The sequence below is a fragment of the Choloepus didactylus genome, chromosome 12, assembly GCF_015220235.1.
Source record: "Choloepus didactylus isolate mChoDid1 chromosome 12, mChoDid1.pri, whole genome shotgun sequence".
NCBI lineage: Eukaryota > Metazoa > Chordata > Mammalia > Pilosa > Megalonychidae > Choloepus > Choloepus didactylus.
Genome location: NC_051318.1, coordinates 6,766,425 through 6,789,441, shown reverse-complemented (window position 1 = coordinate 6,789,441; position 23,017 = coordinate 6,766,425). Strand labels below are relative to the sequence as shown.

The 23,017-nt window shown below is 47.3% G+C and overlaps 1 protein-coding gene across 4 annotated transcripts in view; it reads right to left on the bottom strand.

Moving 5' to 3' along the window:
• STARD13 (StAR related lipid transfer domain containing 13) overlaps positions 1-23,017 on the bottom strand; it is a 155,558-nt gene that overhangs the window by 81,139 nt on the left and 51,402 nt on the right. Inside the window, exon 1 of one of the 4 annotated variants that reach the window (XM_037799691.1) lies at positions 12,939-13,178. The exons of 2 other annotated variants lie outside the window; for them this stretch is intronic. The gene's annotated coding sequence lies outside the window, so the exon portion shown is untranslated. Of the gene's footprint in view, positions 1-12,938; positions 13,179-23,017 lie in introns of those variants that run through there. One more of the 4 variants, XM_037799690.1, reaches the window with a different exon arrangement.

Here is a 23,017-nt window from a genome sequence, read left to right as displayed (position 1 = left end):
GGGAGGGAGAAATGAAGGACTCCAACAATATACTGTCCTCTTAAACTACTTAAATACCGTGCTCATGCCACCCTTTGAGAGTCTAGCACTAACTAGTAGCTCAGGCCAGTTACATGTGATCATCTTGCTGTTGTATAAGAACCTTCCTCCATCAAAGAAAGAACCTGTGGTTTGTCTTTCCTGCTATATTTGACATCCTATTATGGACACTCCACAGCTATTTCCCAAATGAGAATCTTTACACTGTCTTCAAACTCATCTTTGAAAGGACAATTTATTTCCTGGTCCAACTACTCTCCCCTCCAAGAAGGGTCTCTGAGCCCCTCACCCCCACCCCACCCCCGTTACTCCCTGACTTTGTCCTGGGTTGTGGATTTCTAGTAGAAGCTCAAAAAAGTTGTTGGCTTTGTGGAGCTCCTCAATGCTCACCTCACTTTGAACTTCAACCAGCTCTAAACCACCTTAAATACCACTGCAGAAAAGACGACCCCAAGCCTAGCTCCGGATTTATGTGTTTTAGAAGGTATCTTCCCAACCGTCCCTGGGGTGCAAACACCTTCTCCGTGTCCCAGGCACGTGGGAACACCCAGGATAACCATGAAAAAACATTCGGCCAGTTTCATCATGACGAACGAATGCCAGCTTGGGCTTTATTCTGCCCTAACCCTGGTTTATTTCAACAGTTTTTTAAAGTTTACTGAGATCAGCAAGAAAGCAAAACCTGAAAGGTCTTTATGCTTGTGGCTGTTAGCGTCCCACCGTGATAGACGGAAAACGCAGGGAATACAGCTGGAAGATCGTTCCCATCCCTCAATGCCCCCAATGTCAACTACACACTAGTTTTTTAAGCGTGCATTATAAAACATCCATGTGCCCACACCAGTGCAAGGTGTTAATGTCAGGGTGGTATATGGGTAACCTCCAGTTTACGCATGATTGTTCAATAAACCCACAACCTCTCTAATAAAAAAAGAATCAGTGTCATCGCAAGGCTTTATTGTCTTCAGGTTTCCAAAAAGACTTTAGACTTTTGTGAACAGTTCACAAGGTATATTTACTTTAATAACTTCTGACATTAACAGTTGTCAAAGTGAAGTCACATCAGAAGCTATATGCATGGTTTTCAGTTTTATAAGCGTATTTTTTCTCTGGGAAGCTGTGATGCTTGGTCCACTGTGGATTATTAGATAGTGAAATAAGGAATCTCTGGATGCTTTTTATTTTTTAAAAAACTATTTGGTTGGTCATTGTCCATCCATTCTTGCCACCAAAAAGCTTATAAAAATTTCCTTTTTTTTTTAAGGTATATATTCCCGAAATAAGAGGAAAAAAGATGGCCTGCAGAGGGCAAAGCCTCAGAACAATGTACTGCTCCAATTTCATACTCAGGCAAAGAGCCATGAGATGCAAAACGAAAGGCTCTGAGTGATTCTGACAGCCCCCGGCCGCTTGGCCAGCACAACACGGACCCCTCGTCTCAGTAAAACAAGGCCCCTTTGAGGGTCTTGTCCTGCTCGAAGCCCTGCTCTGGGCAGTGAAACAGCACACCGACGGGACCTGAAACCACGAGGCAAAGGCCACTTTGCAGCAACACCGTGAGACTCCAGGACACGGACTGTGGCCACAGCCACAGCCAGCCTGACTGAGCCCAAGGACACCCACATGCACTTTGTTCCTAAAACTCTTTTGCTGGGAAAGCACTGCCAATGAGCCCTAACCGGGTCACACGCTGGCACAGCGACGATGCCCAGCAAGCAGCCCCAGGGCAGCCCAGCTCGGCTGCGGAGTCTGACACGTCACCCCCAACGGAAGGCTTCCTCTGTGCAGCCGTCCTCACTGTCAAATTCCTGATCTCTCTCTGTTCTGCAGACAGCCTGCTGACTGCACAAAGCTGAGGAATAAAACTGTCTTTTTGAGGTGGCTGTTACTGGACAGTTACTGAAACACCCGGGCACGTGAACGCGCTGGCCTCTGCTTGCACATCAGCCCCGGGTGCCTGGGCCCTGGACACATCCTCTGAAGCCAAGTCGGTGACAAGGAACGGGGTCCAGCAGCCCCCAGAGCACCCAACGCGGTAAATGGCCGTTATTGAAAATGCCAAAGAAAAGATTTCTGGAGAGTGTGAAGGCTTTAGGCATTTTGTAGGTTGACTGGAAATAAATATTTGCAGTAACTGGGCTATTTCCTAAACAGGGATAAGCCGTGTGATTGGCCACATGGCGTCCATCACCACTTGGTTACTTGCGAGCACGCACACTTGTCACTGGAATTTTTTTTCTTAGAAAGAAATATTATCACTAGAAAGTTGCCGGGTTTTGTCTTTTTTTAATACACATTCAGGAGGGTTTTCCCTGATAAAAATTGTCTGAAGACAGTTTATAGGGTCCATAAAATCCACCCTAGTCTTTCTTTAATGCTCTCTCATCCCATTCAAATAGTGTGACAGGGGTGTCCACACTGTTATTGTCGTCATCCTGTGTTACTGTCGTCATCGTGTGCCCCGAGACGCCAAATGCTTCCTGTGTGGTGGCTCATTTATCTCACCACAACTTCTAAACAGGCCTCACCCCACCCCCATCTTAGAGAGGAAGAGCCTGAGGGTCAGGGAGGCTCAGTGAAGTGCCCAAGACCACACAGAAGAGAAGCTGTAACTCAAACCGCCTAAGTCGGAACAGGGAGATGATGAGCAGCCAAGCTGTTCCAATCCTTGGAAAGCAGGTGGAGTATACACTATAAATAAATAGCCACAGAAGAAATGAAAAACACTTACCCACGTGAGTTCCCTTTAATCAGGCCTTAGAGGCACACTGAGTGTCTGTTAGATGCATTTCACTGCACCAGGTGCTGGGAGACCTAGAAAGAGACAGCGTCTACCTGGCAGCACCTGAACCCTGATGAGAATGAGGGGTGTCAGTGACAGGAAGGGGGGGAAATGCACTATCAAGTGGTATTTCCCCTTCCCACTCTTTGCAGAATATTCTAGGCAGGAGCAGTAGGGCTCCCTTCAGACTGAACTGCCCTCACAGCAAGGCTCGGAAAGAGCGAGTCACCCGGGCAGGAGCACCCGCGCCCCGCGCCCCAGCACCCCGGTTAGCTCTGCTCGGGCCTGACCTGCGCCCGCGCCCCACTCCTGGGCCCGAGGCGACACTGCAACTGCCCTCTGGGGACGCGCCGCGGGGACTCGGGGCAGCAGGGCAGTGTGCACGGCCGGCGGCGGGGACTCGAATCCAAATCCCGCCGACTCGGAGTGCTCGGCCACCTTCCCCCGGAGCCACGTGGCGCGGAGCTGTCTGTCTGTCTGCAGCGCTACACAGGGCTTCCGGGAGGAAAACCAGGAAGCCAAGGCAGGAGCTGGGCTCTGTGTGTGTGTGTGCACGCGTGTGCATGCGTGTCTGTGTGTGTGTGCACGTGCATGTGTGCACACGTGTGCGCGCGTGTGTGTGCAGGGGCGGGGCGGGGTGCACAGGGTCCAGTAGAATAACCGAGGTCCATGCAGCCGTCCCCACCACTGCTAAGGTTCGCTGTCCACCAGCTGGGTGCCACCAGGCTCTGTGGTGAGAATCCAGCCAGTGGGAATGCGGAATGGCGTTCCTAACGAAGTCTAATAGGATTATCCTGCATTTTCCTCCCAGTCGAAGCAAAGCTCCTTTAAGCCCAGGTTTTGAGGGCTGGGTCCCCCTACCCCACCCCAAACAGTAACTGTTTTAGAATTATCCCAGAGACCTCAAGCATTACTGGAGCTTATTTCCACTTACACAGGAAAAAAGAACTCCTGCTAGGCAGAATCAGGAGCACAGAAACACACTCTTCCTGAACCTTCCAGCCTCCATCTGGATTTATATTTCATGGACTAAACTGAGCAGAAAAGCTATGGGAATGCTGCAAGGAACAAGCCCATGCCCGATAATTGCATTTTCATGTGATGCTTTGGAGCCCAATTACACTTCATTTTGGAGGACAGACAGTTCTTTAAAATTGTGTGTTAAACGCATTTCTGTAAATAAACCTCAATTTAAATATGGAGGATCGGTTGATATTTCATTTTGGAAATAGTCTGCTATGAAAAATGTTTGAAATCCAGTTTAAGGGGACTAACTTTTTCATTTTAACAAAGCATTTGGGACAAAAATTTATGACATCACTTATAAGAGATGACTAACAAAGCAAATTTGCAGAGATAGAAAGCAGATTAGAGGTTATGTGGGGAAGGGATGGGAAAAAGAGGGAGTGTTTGTAAAAAGAAAAAAAGGAAAAAAAACTATTTTCACTGAATCTTTAAAACAAAACCCTGATTTAATATCTTGCAAATATAGATTCTTTTTCATTTAAGGGTACTTAAATGAAATGAAATGAAATTAGTTTAACCAGCATCTGTTTGTAGATATGAAAGTAGGTTTATGTTCAAACATCCTATTTTAAAGTATTTAGCACAGAACGAAACTGCTAATATAAACTAGATATAATTTGTCATGTTTGTTAATAGAACACTTTTCAATGCTCGAATGCTTTGTTAGCATCAGGCAGAATATAGAACAAATGCCAAACAGAGAAGAGTTAAGATGAGAGAAAAATAGTTCTCAACTCCCAGATACGGGCTTCTCTGGAAAAATCGACGATGGAGTTGTTTTTTAAATGAGAAATGAATGACAAACTGCTTTTTGAAAGGAAATTATATAGGCTGCTAGTCATTTAAAAAAAAAAAATGACCACAGCCACCAGAGTGACTTTGATATCACATTTTTCTGGTGACACAGCCCCCCTTGTATAAACATACACACATACCCATATGTTATGTGAACTGCAATCTCACAGTGACTTCAAGGATAAACTTGTTTTTATAAAAGAACTCACATTTTCCCATGCTTTATCACTTCTTGTGCAAGAACTTTCATGAGAATCTAGTAAACTATGTTTTACTTGGTTTCCTCGCTCTCCCCTTCTTACTGGAAGAGAACACTATCAGGATAGCATCGTGTTCAAAGAGAATAAATTCTGACTAAAGGAAATGATTCAAATCGATGCCCGACAATTAACATGCCTAATCCTGCCACCACCTTGGATACCACAATTTAAAATTTACTGGGTCATTTATTCTTCACTCATTCTAATGCAACATGTTTCTCCACGGGAAGAAATACTACTTCAGTGCATTTCCAGATGTGGCCACTTGAAGTTGGCGTTCTGTATTAGTAGAAACACAGCGTGAACATTCTTGGCCTACCCGTCTAAGTCCTCGGAGAGTGCTTTTTTCTCTTGGGTTACTGCCCCAGAACTGGCCAAGTTTTTACTTGTTTTCACTGACCTCACTGTCACTTCTTCCAGCCACCTGGAGCTGACAAATACTTTCCTGACGTAAAAGGTACCATGGCAACCAGATGTGTGGCAGCTCGGAGGTGCTACGACTCGAGCTGGGAAGCCAACACGTGGCACCCACGGCACAGTTATCGTAGAGTCCTGAGAACTCGAAATTTATCACTTTTCAGGACTTAGTTCTTTGGATGTGAGAATAGAAATGACCCCAGACCCTCAGAGAAGGAAGGCTTTAGATGAGAGTTGGAAAGATCCCATGTTTCGAATCCTGTTTCTGACAAGCAATGTCACCTTGGACAAATTAATGAACCTGCCTGAACCTCTGTCTTCTCATCTGTGAAATGGGATAATAATCCTGTCTTCAAGGGTGTCTGGGAGGGTGAAATGAGATGATGTCTGTACTGTGGTTGGCAGATGATACACACCTAAAAACTCACAGATTTTATCATTAAGTTAAGGAAGGAGACCAGAGATATTCATAGTACCTGAGCGCAGAGGTCTCCAAAGTAGGATGTAGGTGAGAAAGGCACAAACCTTATATATTTACAAACATTCCCTTTCCTCTCTGTCAGGGGGCATGCTCCACCTCTGTACGCATAGTACTACTAGCACAATAAGTGCTAACATGTCTGCTGAGTGGATAAATGAGCCACAGTTAGCTCAAAATGCTGTTCCTCAGTCCTCTTATCCATATCTTTCCTCTTCCTCAGCAGGGATTCCAAACCTTTGCCGCTGCTTCCCAATTCCCAGCTCTCATCCGTCAAACTCACTCTTAGCTGACCTCGTCTCTTTCCTTGATGAGACCACCAAGACCATCCAGAAAGCTGTTTTAACACCAAATATTTCTACCTAAGTCATTTGGGTTAAAATATCCCCAAGTCAGAACGGGATAAAATATTTGCAGATCATATATCTGATAAGGGTCCATTTTCCAGAATATATAAAGAACTCTTACAACTCAACAACCAAAAGGCAAACAACAATTAAAGCCTGGGCAAAGGACTTGAATAGGCATTTCTCCAAAGAAGATACACAAATGGCCAACAAGCACAGGAAGTCAAGAATATTAGTCATTAGAGAAACTCAATTAAAAACCATAATATCAGTGACATGGTGGAACTGTAACCTATAACATTCTTTGAAATTTGCTCTCTAGTTACTCGTTGAATTGTGCTTTGAGAGCCTTCACCTTTCTGTATATACCCTACATTGCATAATAAGGAAAGAACTGAAACTGTGAAACTGTAACCTATAAGAATTTTTGAAATTACCTGTATAACTGCTTGTTGATCTGTACATCAAAAGTTAACACCTTTCTGTATGCATGTTATATTTTATAATAATGGAAATAACTGAAGTTGTGGAACCGTGACCCATGACATTCTTTGAAATTTGCTCTCTAATTACTTGTTAAATCGTACTTTGAAAGTTATCACTGTTATGTATAAATGTTAAAGTTCACAATAAAAAATGCATTAAAAAAGGACAGTATCACAATAAGATGCCACTTCACACCCACTAGGGAGGTCATAAAAAAATGGAAAATAAGCATTGGCACGGATGTGGAGAAATGGGAACTCTTATGTGTTGCTGGTGGGAACGTAAAACGGGGCAGCTGTTGCGGGAAACGGTTTGGCAGTTCCCCACCTTAAACAGAGAATGACCACATGACCAGCCATTCCACTCCTAGATATATATACCTAAAAGCACTGAGAGCAGATTCAAACAGAAACTTGTACATGAGTGTTCATAAGCAGCTCTATTCACGGCAGCCCAATGTGGAAACAACCCAAATGTCCATCAGTGGATGAACAGATAAACAAAACAATGGAACAACATTTGACCATAAAAAGGGGTGAAGCGCTGATACATGCTGCACAATGGATGAACTCTGCAAAGTTTATGCTAAGTGAAGGAAGCCAGACACAAAAGGCCACATGTCGTGATTCCTTTTATATGAAATATCCAGAAAAGGTGAATCCATATAGACAGAACATAAGGGGTTGCCCGGGGCCTGGGGAGGGGAGCATGGGGAGTGGCTGCTTAACAGGTACAGGGTGCCCTTATGCTGTCCACTGTCTTTCCCACTAGAACCTAAGCTCCAGGAGGGCAGGAAATTTTGTGTTTTTTTTCTGCTTTGCTCATTGCTGCATCTCTGCAGCCTAAAATCAGGCCTGGCACATAGTAGTTGTCCAATTAATACTCGTTGACTAAATGGCTGGCTGGCTGTACTGCACTGGGTTTATAAACGACATCGCTGCTTCCTCTCTAATCCAGCCTTCACACCAAAATATCCACCCTAAATTATGAGTTAGAAATCACCACCTTCCTGATAAATTGTAAGCAGTTACTCACGATTGATGAAATTTCATCTAATAGCCTTCAAGGATCTCCCAGCCCCACTTCCCAATGGAACCCCCATCTTAATACATGCTAAGTCCAGTCACGGGGTGGGGGGGGCACCATTTATTCTTGAACACACAAACACCTGAAAATCTTTGAGTTTTAGACATATGTCCCTTTATCTCAGAGAGTCTCTTCCTCACTTTACTTTCCACTGAAATCTACTCATGTTTTCAGGCTATGTTCAGACTTCATTCCCTCCGTGAAGATTTCCCATCCTTCTAATCAGATTGAAACCTGTGTCCTGTAACACACAGCCTCTCCCTGGAATTAGCACAGAAGTCATTCTCCCTGGAATTGCGTCCATACCTGTTCCCACGAGGGGACTGCGTCGTTACTCAGCAGGCAGGTAAGTCTGTCTCCTTTCCGCAGGGTTTCGTACATAGGAGAGGTTCAATAAATGTGTGTTGAAATGAAATACACGTCACTAGCTGTGGATTCTGAGACCCAAGAACTATAGCCAGATAAGTATACACCAAAGATGTGAGAATCAGTGAGACTGAAAAGAAAAATAAAACCATAGCTTTAAACATGGAGCAGGCCATCCTGACCATAAACTCTCAGGACTTTGCTACCTTATTCTCTCTCTTTGCTGGAATGCCTGGCACAGAGAGTCCACTTAATTTGGGAGTTTGAGCTTCAGCTAAAAATAAATTTATTTTTATTTAAAATGAGCCTCCACTATCGTTGAACTATTTTGTGGTTTGATTCAAGCACTCCCAAGGGCAGTCAGGGTGCCTCAGTGTTCCCTGAGGGCTCTTTTCAGGAGTCCTCTCTGGTTATGTCAAGAAATCGAGAAATCACCTCTCATCTGCTTTTTGGGTTGCCCCCTGAGGTCTGGCCCTGGAATGCAGAGGGCCAGTCTCAGCTGCACCTAGTACAGACCCAGGGCGCAGGATAATAAGTACTTGTGGAAAGAACAGCCATTCTAGGGAGATTGTTCCAAAGCACTGTTTTCTTGTGGTGCTGGAGAACCGATAATTCCAAGAGGCTCTTACACCACAATCTTGGCAGAAGCAGTAGAGTGAGTTCGAATTCTGGGCCCATGACCACAACCCCGGACAGGGCCTCTTGCTCTTTGCAGACCACAAGTAAACAGGAGCTGGGGGGCCCCTCTGCAGAGGCTGCAGGGGACCTGCTCACCTGCTGCTTGGCTGACAGTTGCTGCTCAGCACCCTGTGAGGGGTCAGAGGACACGGGTCTTGCCCCCAGAAGCGGCTCACCCGGTCATTTCCCTGCTGGTCACGTGCCGGCCCAGGGGGCTGACCACCTTCTCCCTGGTGCTGTGCATCTTCGTGGAAGCCGCTGGTGTGGGCACCCCATCACCCCACCTTTGGGAAGGCGTTGCTTCTCGGCCTTCCCCAGCATCACCCACAACAGGGCCACTTCCAGGAGCTCTCCTGGTTGGTTAGAGTCTTGGTTCCAGGGAGGGCGAATCCCTCCAGGCCCCACTGCCCACTGCTCCCTCCACCCCCAACCTCTAGGCACCGGCAGAAGCATGTCTTCTTGGGTTGGGTCTACTCAAGGATCTGTTTGTCCATCGCCATGATGGTGCTTATTTCTGAAGTTGGTGTCCCCTCCTCATGCAAACTGTGGACTTGCCCCCACTTATTCTGCTGCATGTTGGCCAGGACCAGACAGAAAAGTCTTTAGAGAAGTGTGTGTTCGTCTACAAAATGGACAGGTCTGCCAGATATGCCATATCAAAAGAGATGAAATAAGAGATTCTCAAAAGCACCCACAATTTACATAGTTCTTTCCATAGCCACTTAACAAGTAGACTCAAGGTTTCCCTTTTCAACTGGTTTTAACCTAATTTCAAGAGACAGGTTAGGCCATTCAGAATTTCCATCTCTCGGTGACAGTCTATGTTTGAACGAGAATGGGTAAGGCAGGCCTTGTCCAGGAGAGAAGGGGTCAGATGGGCGGGTGTTCCAGTTTGCTAATGCTGCTGGAATGCGAAACACCAGAAAATGGATTGGCTTTTATAAAGGGTGTTTATTTGGTTACACAGTTACAGTCTTAAGGCCATAAAGCATCCAAGGTAACACATCAGCAATCCAGTACCTTCACTGGAGGATGGCCAATGGTGTCCGGAAAACCTCTGTGAGCTGGGAAGGCACGTGGCTGGCGTCTGCTCCAGAGTTCTGGTTTCAAAATGGCTTTCTCCCAAGACGTTCCTCTCTAGGCTTCAGCTCCTCAAAAATGTCACTCTTAGTTGCTATTGGGGCATTTTTCCTCTCTTAGCTTCTCCGGAGCAAAAGTCTGCTTTCAACAGCCATCTTCAAACTGTCTCTCATCTGCAGCTCCTCTCTCAGCTCCTGTGCATTCTTCAAAGTGTCCCTCTTGGCTGTAGCAAGCTCTCTCCTTCTGTCTGAGCTTATATAGTTCTCCAGTGAACTAATCAAGGCCCACGCAGAATGGGCGGGGCCACACCTCCATGGAAATTATCCAATCAGAGATCTTGCTCACAGTTGATAGAGTCACATCTCCATGGAAACAATCAAAGAATTGCAATCTAATCAACACTAATACATCTGCCCCCACAAGATTGCATCAAAGAACATGGAGTTTTGGGGGACATAATACATCCAAACTGGCACAGCGGGGTTGGCTAAGAGAGCGGGGAGAGGGTAGCCCAGGCAGAAGGAAGAAGCCAAGTTTAATTAGTGACTTTAAGTGGCTTTAAAGCCTTCAGAGCATCTCCCTGTGTATTAAGTCACTGAGCCCCAGGAGAACCTTAAGTGATAAGACGGCACCCCCTGGGGAGAAGGGACATGCCCGGTGCCACACGGCCGAGTGGGGATGGGGTGGCTGCACTCCACAGCCCCAGGGGCTGCCAGGTGCCCCGTGTTCTGTGAGTGGCACCCGCGGGGACAGTGTCCTCACGCTGCGTGGGGACACTGAGATGGTGCATCTGGCTCTGGTGTCCTCAGCACTGTTTTAAGCTGCTATCAATGATGTTTGCCAGTTAAAATGGTCTAAAATGAAAATATGCTAGTGCTACCAGAGCTTACTCTTGATATGGTGTACTCTGTTGCTTTTACTGGTATATTTTTGAAAGACAAAAATATATATTTATGTAAATACAAACATAACTTATTTACATCTGGCTTAACCTATATGGATGTATAAGATATAAGCAAATATTGGGTTCCTTAATTTTGCATTATTTCCTATTTTCTTCAGGAAGTCAAAAATTGTACATATTTAGTGATACTAAATCAAATCAGTATTGTGCCAATTTTTAGCCCAGTTTCTAAAACTGACCTGTTTAAGGAAATAACTAGTCCCTCACAATGCCTGGAATGGTGATAAGAAAATCAAAGAATAATCCCATATAGAGAAAAAGAGACTGGTGCAAGAACCTTCAAAATTAGGCACCCAGACACGGGATTACAGAATTTGGTTGTTAATGATCTGGAATATTTCAGCTTTTTCAGGGTAGTGTAGAACTTCTGTCTAAGGAAATGGAGGCAAAATCTCAAACAACATATGCTCACAGTACTTCATAAACAGTTTTACTGACATTCAAAATGACCCACGGAAATGAAGAAATGGCCAAAATTATTCACCATATTTTTAAGGAGGGAAACAGATTCGTTAAAAGGCTGATTATATTTCCCCGGGCCACAGTGTTAGAAATCCATGTCTCCAGGCCTTGGGCCTGGCATTGGATTTGAAAGCTCTTTGCGAGGTCAGACACGGGTACCGTCAGAAATTGGCAAATACTCCTTTGCACTTTGAAAAATCAGGTCTTGGCACTGCGCTGCCATGTGCCAGCCCGACAGCCCGCGTGAGCCTGGCTCACCCAGAGGGCACGGCTGCCAGGCATGGGGCCCTTGCTCACAGATTTGCGTCTACACAGCGAGGACGGAGGTCCCTTATCTGGTGGAGCCTCACACACCAGAGGCCCTCGGTCCATGGGGAACTCCGTCTACTGGTCTTTCCTTCCTCTCATTCTTCAGGTTATGCATCTGAAAAGACAAGGAGACCAAACCCTCGGCTTTCGGCTTCTGTCTCCCCCAGCGTGGCGCTGATTACGAAATGCATGGAAGGGCCGTGCGCCCCACTCCGGCTTCTCGGGGTGCCACCACGAGTCGCCACATCCACCCTCTGTACACAAAATCTATCAGTGAGGGTGTCTGCAAAGTGCACACAGCAGTTGTCTTCCAGACGCCACCGGAAGATAAATGATTCTGGGTTGGATCACGGCCATTTTCCCACGCACGCCACAGGGCTCTGCCATCCACACGGGCCATGGCCCTGAGCGGTCTCTGCTTCTTTGAGGTTACAGCAAGGAGTCCACTTCTGGCTTGGGCTAGACCGTCTGCTAAGGCGGATGCAAAACAAGCCGCTTTCCCCCAGTGTAAATTGTCAGAGAAATGCCCTTTCCAAATAAACGGGATCCTGGTGACCCCTTTCAAAACTGTTGGTACCGCTCATATGTTATCACTCCAAATCACTGCCCGAGAGCCCCCTGAATTAGACAAATCACCACCTAATAAAAGGCACAGCATACGACACCAAACGCAAGCCACCGAGGAGTAACGTACAACACCTAACAGTGCAACTCCACCTTTGTTTCTGGAAACCAGTAAGTTTGAAAATGTCTTCACAGCAAGCAGTTTCATTATTTTATATGGTAGCTTATACTCTAAAAGAGGGCAATCTTTTTTGAGAAAGATAAACTGAAAGAAAATCCAGAAACAGCTTCCTTTTAAAACTACGTCAACACAGTAAAATTAGTTGGAAGGCTTTTAGGAAATCCAGAGCACATTCAAGGCTATTTAAATAGCCCATCCCATGGAAATTAAACATCCCAAAAGGCAGTCTTTCCTGGCAGCCTCGTACATCCGAAAGATGGGCCACTCTCACTAAATCGCCTTTTAGGAAAGATACCTCCTAATTTTGCCCATAGTTAAAAACTAAAGGAAAGAAAATCTTACATCTCTGTTTATAGTTCATATGAGATAAAACAATTCTCTGAGGTTAAATAAAAGTAAAATAAGTTTTACCATATGTTCAAATTTTGTACAGTGAATCATCAAAATGACAGGCACTGCTTTTTTATTTTAAATCAAATTCTCCTTAAAATAATGTTCCTCTAAATATCAGATACACTACAAAGAAAACTTCATCTACAAGTAACAAGCTCACAATTCAAACGGGGAGAGGCCGTTGTCCTACCCACCGGCTTCTTTTTCTAGGGAATTCAAACTTACTTTGTTCAAAAACGTCCTTAGGCTGGGCTGTGCCTGGGAAACAAAACCAAGCACATCTTCATCTCATTTTCAGTGTTCTTGAAAACTGCTGCTCAGAAACTGACAGATGGTGCACCTGGCACGGAGCGTTTCCTCTCGGTTATCTCTGCCAGCTCCGATTTCCTCTGTGCTGCTGCTGCCCGCCAGCCCGTCCCACAGCGTTCTAGACGGATCAATGGGGAGCCAGGTCTGGGCTTGGTCTGGCCCCGCCTCGGGTTTTAAGAGAAAATGAAAACTCACAGCTGCATTTCCTATAAATCGTCTCTTCTAAAACTGGCTCTGCAGCGATGGCACATACTGGAGGAAAACGCTCCTGCTGGCCACAAACCCCGAGGGCACGCCTCCTCCGGGGCCCGGCCAGCGGCCACGCGGTGTTACGTAACTTGGAAGTCAGCCTGGAACTTCCCAGGAAGGGGGAACGTGCTTTAAACCAGGCCTAGTAAGACTCCAGAGAAGATGCCCACGGCTGGAGCACACACACCCTCCCACGAGGGAATGCTTTGTAACACGATGCTGATTGCCAGGAGAAAATGGAGAAGGAGAAAATGTCAGAAAGTACAGCCCCACACGGGCACATACAAGTATCTATTCTAAAACCCAGGCCGCCGATCCTACGCAGAGACATTACACCGCGAGCGACAAGATCGACTGGTATCTATGCCACCAACGAACTTGGCAGTCAGCACACATGGAGGCACTTCGGTTTCCAGACGACAGAACGCTGAGTGCTGAGCTAACTGCAACCAAGCGGAGGCGAGCAAGCGGCTGGAGATCGAGAAGACGCAGGATGCGTGTTCAGACGTACACACTCTGCACAGCCAGCAGCAGTCAGACTTTGCCTGCTTGTGGAGGCCGTGCTTGCAAACCGCACAAGTGAGCGTAACCGAAACAAGGCTAAGGATTGGAATATGTGTTTGCGTCTGGGGTCAGATCTGGATTCAAGGCTCAGTCCTATTTTCTGGACAGCGTCCCTGATCATCAAAGCCAAAAGGAACTCCCCGGAGAGCCCCCAAAGTGACTCAGAGAGCAGATGATAAAGAACTTTGCTGCTATCACTAAACATTTCTATAGTTCTTTTCAACAACAGAGAGCATATTAAGTAAATATAAACATTTAATCTGGCAAAGGAGAGCATGGCACCAAGTTCCACAGCCTGTGGCGAGGAGAGCTCAGGATAAGAGGATTCTGGGAGTGATGTGTGAGGTATAAGGTGCATGCCGAGGGTCAAAGTCACTCGGATGTTGAATATTTGAACTCTACAGTGAGAGAATAGACACGGACCACAGGGGCGTGGAGTAACAGGAGTCTGGGACCTCCACTCTCCTACATTTCCACTTAGCAGAATCCCGGATGCCACCCGCCATTGCTCGCAAGCTCCTGAAGGGCAGGGCCTGCACGCCTCGCATCTGCTGGGGGCAGGGGTGCAGGGGGCGCGGAGCCGGGTAAGAGCCGGTCACTCCCAGGGGAGTGCAGAAGCTGAACGTGAAGCTGTGTGGAACTCCCCGTGTTGAAGTCCCCCGAATGTGAGGCTGGGGTTGGTAGGGAGAGAGCCTTGAGGGCCCCTGGAAAGGAGGTGGCGGAGATTCTGTGCAGGACCCCTGCTCTGCACCCCCTCCACTCGCCTCCCAGCTCCTCCCCTTCCCCACTTCCCACGTGAGAACCTCATCCTGAGGACGGTGCACTTAGATCAAGAATTGAGATGTGCGTAAACATCCCTTTTAGAAGTACATGGATTGTCCGGATAAATTCTTCCCAAATGGTGATGCAAGCCAGGCCTTGCTTGCAATGTCTAGCAAGAATTAAGCTTTCCATTTCCAGCAGGACCCTTTGTCACCGGCACTGTGGACCCCAGGGAGATGTGGATGTGTCATCGGCACTGTGGCCACCACATGGCTGTACGTTTCTGTAACCTTGAGTAAGTAAATTGGGATTTTAATCTCCTTTTATAATGGGTTCAGGTGTGTGATTGCTTCTCACCAAGCAGAAGGACTGTGCCAGTTTGGGGTAAAGGGATTTGCCAGCTGTTAAGTCCTCAGCTAAGGAATATGTTTTTACACCTGAAGCGTGCGAGGCGGGGCGTTCTGCTGCACAGGAGGCACGTACAAGGGCACACGTGACTACCACCTACAGCTGGAGGTGGGCACGGCGGGAGAGGGGATGGCCGTGTGTGCCCACCGGGCGCGGGAGTGGGGGCAGCCGTGTCTGCTCACTGGGCATGGGCCACGTCAGTTTGGGCCATGATGGGGGAGGCGTTTGGAACATACAACTAGGGTGGTAGTAAGAGAGTTTTGGAAGGTTTGCATAGGAGCAATGGGAGAGGACCCTGGGAAGAGAGCTCTCCTAGAGGGCAGCGAGCTCTGAGCCCCGAAGGGGTGAGAAAGGGTTAACAGTCAGACTTGGCTCTTTGATCAAAGAGAAAACGAAGTCCCCAAGGAGCCCTATCTGCTGCCCCTGTGTCCCTCCCTCTCTCACTCTCCAACAAGGCGTGGCTGCTTGGGGACCCAGCACTCTGAGGTCCACTTCTACCAGCTCTGTAGAGGGGAAGGCGTGCTGAGGACGCTGGGCTCCTCAGAGGGACACCGCACCCCATGTGAAGTAAGGGGGGTCCTCCCAAGGTAAAAGGAGGTGCACAGTTTTGCCTCATGCCCAGAATCTGAGCAAGAGTAAATTAAGAGCAATGATTTCACGGCAGGTAGGAGCAGAATGTTCTCTCTTTCGTGCAGTGAGAAAGCTGCACCGAGCCCCAGCTGCCTGGGTTCTCATGTGTGACCTCGGACAGGTTGCCTGAGCTCTTTGATCTTTAAATGGATGATAAGGGTAGCTCTCCATGGTTGTCATAAGGATTAAGTGGGCTAATACATACAAAATGCTTAGAACAGAGCTTGGCAGAACCATTCGATACCTGCTATATTTTATTCTATAGTTAGAATTTTTAAAATAAAGGTGCTTCTGATTACACTTAAACTGAGTTTGATTAATTGCAATCCAAGAAACTGAGAATTCTCCACATGACCAGCTAACTGCTTACACCCACGTTCACAGTGGCATTAGTCACGGGAGCCAAAAGCTGAAAACCACCCAAGTGTCCGTGAACAGGTGAATAAACAAAATGTGGTGCATCTGTACAATGGAATATTATTCAGCCATAAAAGGAAATGATGCTCTGATATATGCAGCAACATGGATGAGCCCTAAAGGCATTGAGTTGAGTGAAATAAGTCAGATATAAAAAGACAGACATTGCATTTCACTCACGTGAAATTTCTAGAATAGATAAATCCGGAGAGACTGAGAGCAGATTAGCGGTGGCCAGGGGCCAGCGGCGGGGAGAACGGTCACTGGTACAGAGTTCCTGTTTGGGGCGAAGAGTGAGTTTTGGTTATGGATGGTGTTGACAGGAGCACAACAAGGTGAACTGTATACTTGAAAGTAGTTACAATAGGAAATTTTATGTAGTGTGTATATTACTCCAATTGAAAAAAACCAGAGCAGCTGGTTGCAGTCCTCGCTGTAAGTTCCCTTGAAATGCTTGAGCATGTGTGGAGCGGCATTATGTGCAGGGGTCTTGATAAACTACAGTCCAGGTGCTGTCAGAACCTAACTGAGAATTCAGCCTCCGAGACGAACAGCCAAGCTGGCATTCTAAAGAACGGGCGATTACGAGACCTGCTTCCACCCAGCTCTCAACCTCCAACCGTTGGCATTCTGGGCGTCAGCTATGGGGGTCAGTCAGTAAAGAAAATGACCGCTGGCTAGAGGGCTTGGTGGAATTAAGGCTTTCAAGAAACATGGGTTGGTTGTGAATATTTCAATGTGAAATTCCAGTAAGACCTTTCCCTTCATCTTTGGTGACAGGGCCCTAGTCTGAATCCCTAAATGACCCCAGGTCCAGCTGGGAGCTCGGGAGGGTTCTGCTGCCCGATGCCAGCCACAGCGGTCGGAGAATCTGCCTTTGCAACCTTGGAGTTTGGCTCCAGCCTCAAGCGAACGCTTTATGCAGGGCTGGGGCTGAAGCATCTAAAAGGAGCGCGCGGAGCTGGGGCTTCTTCAAGCAGACAGGCTGGATGACGTCATCTGCACGCAGCTGCGTGCTTGCTGGCTGATGAGTGCTTAGTTAACGAAGCTCTGTATATCTGGGAGAATGTGATCCTAGACTTGCTATCAATATAACTTGGATTTGAAGCTTTGCGGGAGTAGTTGATCCTCGTGCCTCAAAATTTCTTCTTTACCTACCGTTTTCTACCAAAAAGAGCTTAAGACTCACGCATGGCCGATTTGATCATCTCAGATCACTGACACAGAGAGCACAGAGCATGGAACCCATAGTGCAGTTAAGTAGATCGGCAAAAGTGCCAAAATTTGCTTGCCCAAAGAGCCCAGGATGAAGATGTTTCTGTTGGTCACATCCAGCTTAAATCTTGGATATTAAGGATTTCACCAATTTCTTGGATAAAAAGAATTAGGAAAAACACCTCAGAGATGTACAACTTATTATTAGCATTATACCTAAAATATAATCATAAATATGAAAATATAGCTCTCATCTTATAGTATGGGTTCATTCATTTTTAATAAATCCTTCTGTTATATTTCTCAAGTGAAATCAGACTATCCAAAACCTATTAATTAATAACAACTGTCTTTGAAATATTTTTCTTGAAGATATGTAAATTACACCAAATAATGTTCATTGTAAAAATTCAAACAATGCAGAAGTATAGACTAAAAATGTAAAAGCCTCTTTTTATCCCCAACTTCTAATTCTACTGCCCTCCTTAGAGATAATGACTATTAATAGTTTGGTGTGCATCCTTCCAGACTTTTTACACATGAGTGAGTGCTATGCATGTGTGTGTTTAGATCTTCCATATCCACATATGCATATTTTATATATATTAAATACACACATGTACATGGGCACCCATAATACAACTCTTTTTCAGATAAACAGACTCAATTATATGTATTAGTCTCAGACTCATTTTGTTCACCTAATAATATGTATTGGAGGTCTTCAAATGAACAAATAAGAAAGCTAATGGCTTCACTCATGAGACTCGAGTGACTTATTTACTCTGAAATGTCCAGTCCCCAGGCAGGCACACCGAGCAAGCACGCTGCGTCAAAGTGGTGTCTGGAAAATGCCGGGGTCTTCCTGGGTGGCCGCTCGTCCAGCAAGTGCTGTGCCCCGTCCAGTTCCTCTCCGACAGCCCGCCCTCCCGTCCTGGGCAGCAGGGTGGGAGAGGTGAGTGGATGTGCAAATACTCAGTCTCATAAATGAAAAAACTGGGTAGAACTCAACCCTCTACCTCCTGAAGGCGATGCCCCATTCCTCTGGCTTGCCCACAGCTATGCAAGTGACACCTGCCTTTTTCTCCCCCATTTTTAAGCAGAAAATAAATGCTGCCTTCTACGGTGCAGTTACTCTTGTTTATGGAAACGGAAATCTCCAACTCACGGCTCTGGAGGTTGAGGCACTTTGGCAACCCGGACGCCCGATCACGAGCGAGTGACTCACATCTGGATCCACAGGGTCCCCGCAGACAGGTGCGGGCAGGCCCCAGGCAGCACACGAGGTTTCGGGACTTTCCAAATTCCCCGTTATCATGGAACCCATTTCCAAGTTGCAGCTTGTGGCTCTCAAGTTCTCAGGATACGACATGAACCTCTGACACAATTTTGGGAGCAAACGTGCCAGGTAATGTCGAAAACCATTCAAACCCATGTTCATATCGTGCTTGAAGAGCAAACCCTCCAAAAATCCCTTTTGTGGTATTTTACATTCCTAGTTAGGCATATCAATCCATCCCATAATTTCTATTATTATTTAAGCCCCTTTCAGTTTCTATAGACAAAATTATAAATTTTCACTTTCCAAATTTTCACTTTCCTGTAAGTGTTCTTTAAAATGGAAAGTTTTGTGAAGCCAAGCTGTTTTTAGAAAGATGCAATCCACCCCCTACTGCTGATGTATCCTTATTCTGAAATCCTTGTAACAGGCTCAGCTCTTGGGTTATTGACCTGGGGGGTGGAACTTCCCGTATCTAGACAGATGACGGAGGAGAGCCTGGCAGCGCAGCGGGGCAGCACGAGGGTGCGGAAACAAACATAGGAAACAAATGACGGTTCTACATGGGAGTCCAGCGACAGGCACTTCATTCCACATCAGGCACCGTCTGAAAATGTCAGCACTGCCTCACTCTAGTTGGATGTTTCACTGTACACAGGGGATTTTTATTTCAATATTTGTAAAATTCCAAAAACTATAAACTTCTGGCTTAAATTCCCTAAAAGGAGAGGGAGAGAAATGGTAGAAACGCTGTCAGCATAGTGCTAGTCATACACTGGGAAGTCGGACTGAAAATCAAGAAACAAAATCGTGGGGTGTAAGAAAATCTGTTTACGACAGGCTCAGAAGGATAGAGATGGTAAAGAACAGAGTGAATGAGAGAGGGAGAAAGAAAGGAAGGAAGGAAGGAAGGAGGGAGGGAAGAAGGAAGGAAAGAATGAAGGAAGGAGGGAGGGAGGGAGGGGGGTAAGGAGGGGAGAGGAAGGAAGGAGGAGGAGGGAGGGGGTAAGGAGGGGAGAAGGAGGGAAAATCTCGGCCGTCACATCAGCATCTTCCCTACAAATCCGAGGCCCTGCAGGGCAGGCCTGTGGTTTCTGGGGACCTGCATCTCCCTGGCCCCACGGGGCAGGGAAGGTACGTGGCAGGCCGCGGCCGCAGACGAGGGAGCTGGCATAAGCTGTCTGCTGTGGCGATGCCAAGTTCACTATTGTGCTAACGATGCTGTTGCAAGAATGGATTTGCCTCTTGGAAACTGGCACTTCTATTTCAAGCATAATTCTCTGCTTGCTGTTTCCTTTCACCCCCACAGTCCCCTAACCGTTGACCTGCAAACATGGAATCTTATTCTGATTTAAATTTTCAAGCTCATTCTCTCTAATCCTGGGCAGAGGAATCCAGAATGCCGGCTTTAATTACAATGCTAATGGCCACCGAAGCTGCGGCTGGGAAAGAACGAGCCCCGTCCAGCGGCAGGCCAGGCTGGCGGCTTCCTAGCTGCATTTCCTCCTCGCTTTGGAGGTTACTCCATCTGTCATTACCTAGACTTCTGACTTTTGTTGGGGGGGAGTAGCACCAAAAATTGGATTCTACGATGAAATTTCTAAAAAACTCCACTCCCTCTTTTAAAGATCACTCTGAAATTTAAGGGGAAAGCAGATATTCTTTCTTTTAAGAGAAAAGCAGAAAATTCTGGAACTAAAATGAACATTGTCTTTTCCCCACCTCTCCAACCCAAAGCACGTTCATTTGTTTTTGTATTTTTCTGTTGTTGTTATCCATATCCAGCTGCTTTCTAACACTAGCCCTGCATCACCCTGAGTGACTTGATTGCAACCGACTTAAAATCCAATCTTGGCATCTCCCCGTCTAAGAGCTCCAGGACTCTGAGGCTCCTGGAACTTGCCGCTCTCTCCTGGTCCCCCTCCTGACCCCCGGGATGTGCAGGTGGCCAGGACGTCCTTGGCAGCCAGAAGGTCTTCGCTCAGATATCTGACTCTTAGGGTCGTTAATCAGACTTACCAGGCACCGCAGGCAGCACTGGCCAGTGAGGAAGGATTAGCTCCCCCGTGCGGCAGGGCTGGCAGCTCCCGGGGGCAACGGCCTCGTGCTCCAGCCCTTCGGTGGTCTCAGAACTTATTAAAAACCTGAGCTTTGGGTAAATCCCACATTTTCTCTTCTGCCACCTTACACTCCTGCATACACACACACACACAGACACACTCACGCATACACTCATACACACGCATACACACAGACACACATGCGCACAAACACATGCACACATGTACAAGCCCAACGCACACATACAAACACACACATACCCTCCCTTCTCCTGTGCTCGTAGCTAAGGCCAAACATTCGCAGTGCTGTGCACTGAGTGTTTTTTTAACAACTGGGATGTGCTGCAAAACTCCCGACACGCGTTGATTTTCACGGTGGCCTTTACTGTCGGGAGATTCGGGTGCCACTGATGTCATCTGAAAAATGTGCCCAACAAGCAGGCAGGGGCCTGGTTTCCAGGGAAACAGAATCTTGTTTAAGTCCTTAGGAAACATCAGGTTCCGACTGTAGTTTCCCTCCTAATAACGCAAATAGCTCTCCTGGGACTGAATGCAGTTAGAGAACAGGAAAATGCTTCGCCAGGTCCAGAAGTGAGCCTGTGAAGGACTCTGGAACTGAATTGAAATGGGTATTCTGGAAAAGAAATGAGCACCCGGGCTCGGCCTGCTGGTTCCCAATCGGCGGGCGGTGCTTGCCGCTGAGAGCTCTTCCTGGAGAGAGCACGGTTTCCTCAGGGCGTGTTTCTGCTCAGCTGGGCCCGGGGAAGGTTCCCCGCCTGCGGCCCGGCCTCTGCCCCCCGGGCCCACCTTACGCCCCAAGGCTACTCTCCGCTTTCCTTCTACAGATCAAAGAAAAAGCAGTGAAGCGGCGTCTCCACTGAACCCCTGGCCGAGGGGACGCCGTCCACGCAGTCTCCTCCAGTAACCTAGAAGCTTCATCACGCTTGTCCTTGGTTCCTGCACCGCACCTGAAGACTCGCTGCCCTCTGCACCAGTCTGAGGTGGGCGCAAGCTGCCTGGACGGGACGATGCTGGCTATGCTCGAGGTCCGCTTCATCACTCGGAGACGTGGACCTCATGACTTAACAGCTACTGGGATGGAAGCTACTGGAATGGAAGCCTACAGGCCAAGAAGAAATCTCCCTCCCTGTGTGTCTTAAACGGAAGAGAGTATCTTTTCCCTTAAGCACGAGTGCAGGCCATCCCCAAAGCAGAGAGGTGGTCTCGAAAGCTTCTCGGGGTCGGGAATATGGCTGGTAAGACTTGACAACGCACCACCCAGCTCAGCCTACAGGAGACTCAACTTAAAAGGGCAGCCCCCACCTCCCCAGCCCACCACTTTTGAGGGCCTGGTGCCAGTGTGGCACTGTCGTCCTGCCGGGCGAGGGGAGGGCGGGCTCCCCACCCTCGTGACTTTGGGGTCTGAGTGTCCCCCAGCTCACTGTTTGGACCCCTTCAAAACGCTCTCCACCCAAACAGCTCCTGCCGATGGGCCGCCCGTCTGGCAAGAGCCGGCCTGCGACTGTACACTCAGCACAAGCCACGGCCATCCAGGAAGGGCGGACGTCCACAGGCACCAAAACCAGGGAAGGCGGCTCCACCAGGGCCTTCTCCACTCAGTGCCGAGTTGGGTAACTGGGCAATCATCTGGCGACTTTCCCAAACGGGAGAGTCAAAGTGAAACCTCCGTGAGAGCGCGGGAGGACACCGCAAGCTCTGCCCCGGAGCCATGATTAAGAAATACCACCATTAAAAATATTTTACAAACAAGGCATAACATTATTCTTTTTAAATGCAGCTTTAATGGGTATAGGGTTTTCTTTGGGAATGGTGGGAATGTTTGGGAACTAGATAGAGGTGGTGGCTGTACAACATGGTGCATGCACTAAAGGCGAACGGTGAATTTTGTGTTACGAATCTCCCCTCGATAAATCTTTCAAAATTCAGCTTCACTGAAAAATGACTAGAATAAAGGTAAATAAGGTGTGGTTCTTTCTGCTCAGTCTAGTGACCAATTTATTACCTCCTAAGAGAAAGGCAAGGAGTGTGACCATTTGCTGGAGCAGGCTACATCACACACACACACACACACACACACACACAGTCTCACTGATTCTTAAAACTACAATGAAGTGGGTATAACTGTCCCCGTTTTGCAGGTAAGGAAACTGCAGCTCTGAGAATTAAGGGGCGTCAAGGGCTTCCCAGAAGCGTCCAATCCTGGATCCAAATCTGGGTCTCAGCCCAAAGCACAGAATTCCAAAGCCCATGCTCCGTCCATGCCGTGATGCCTTTCTCACTTCGTCAGACCTATGGCAACACGTGCAACCTCTCCGCTAAACAGAATATTATGAGAAATGCTGCAACATATTTTAACACAGACGGGGCACTCTAGGAATTAAGGCAGCATT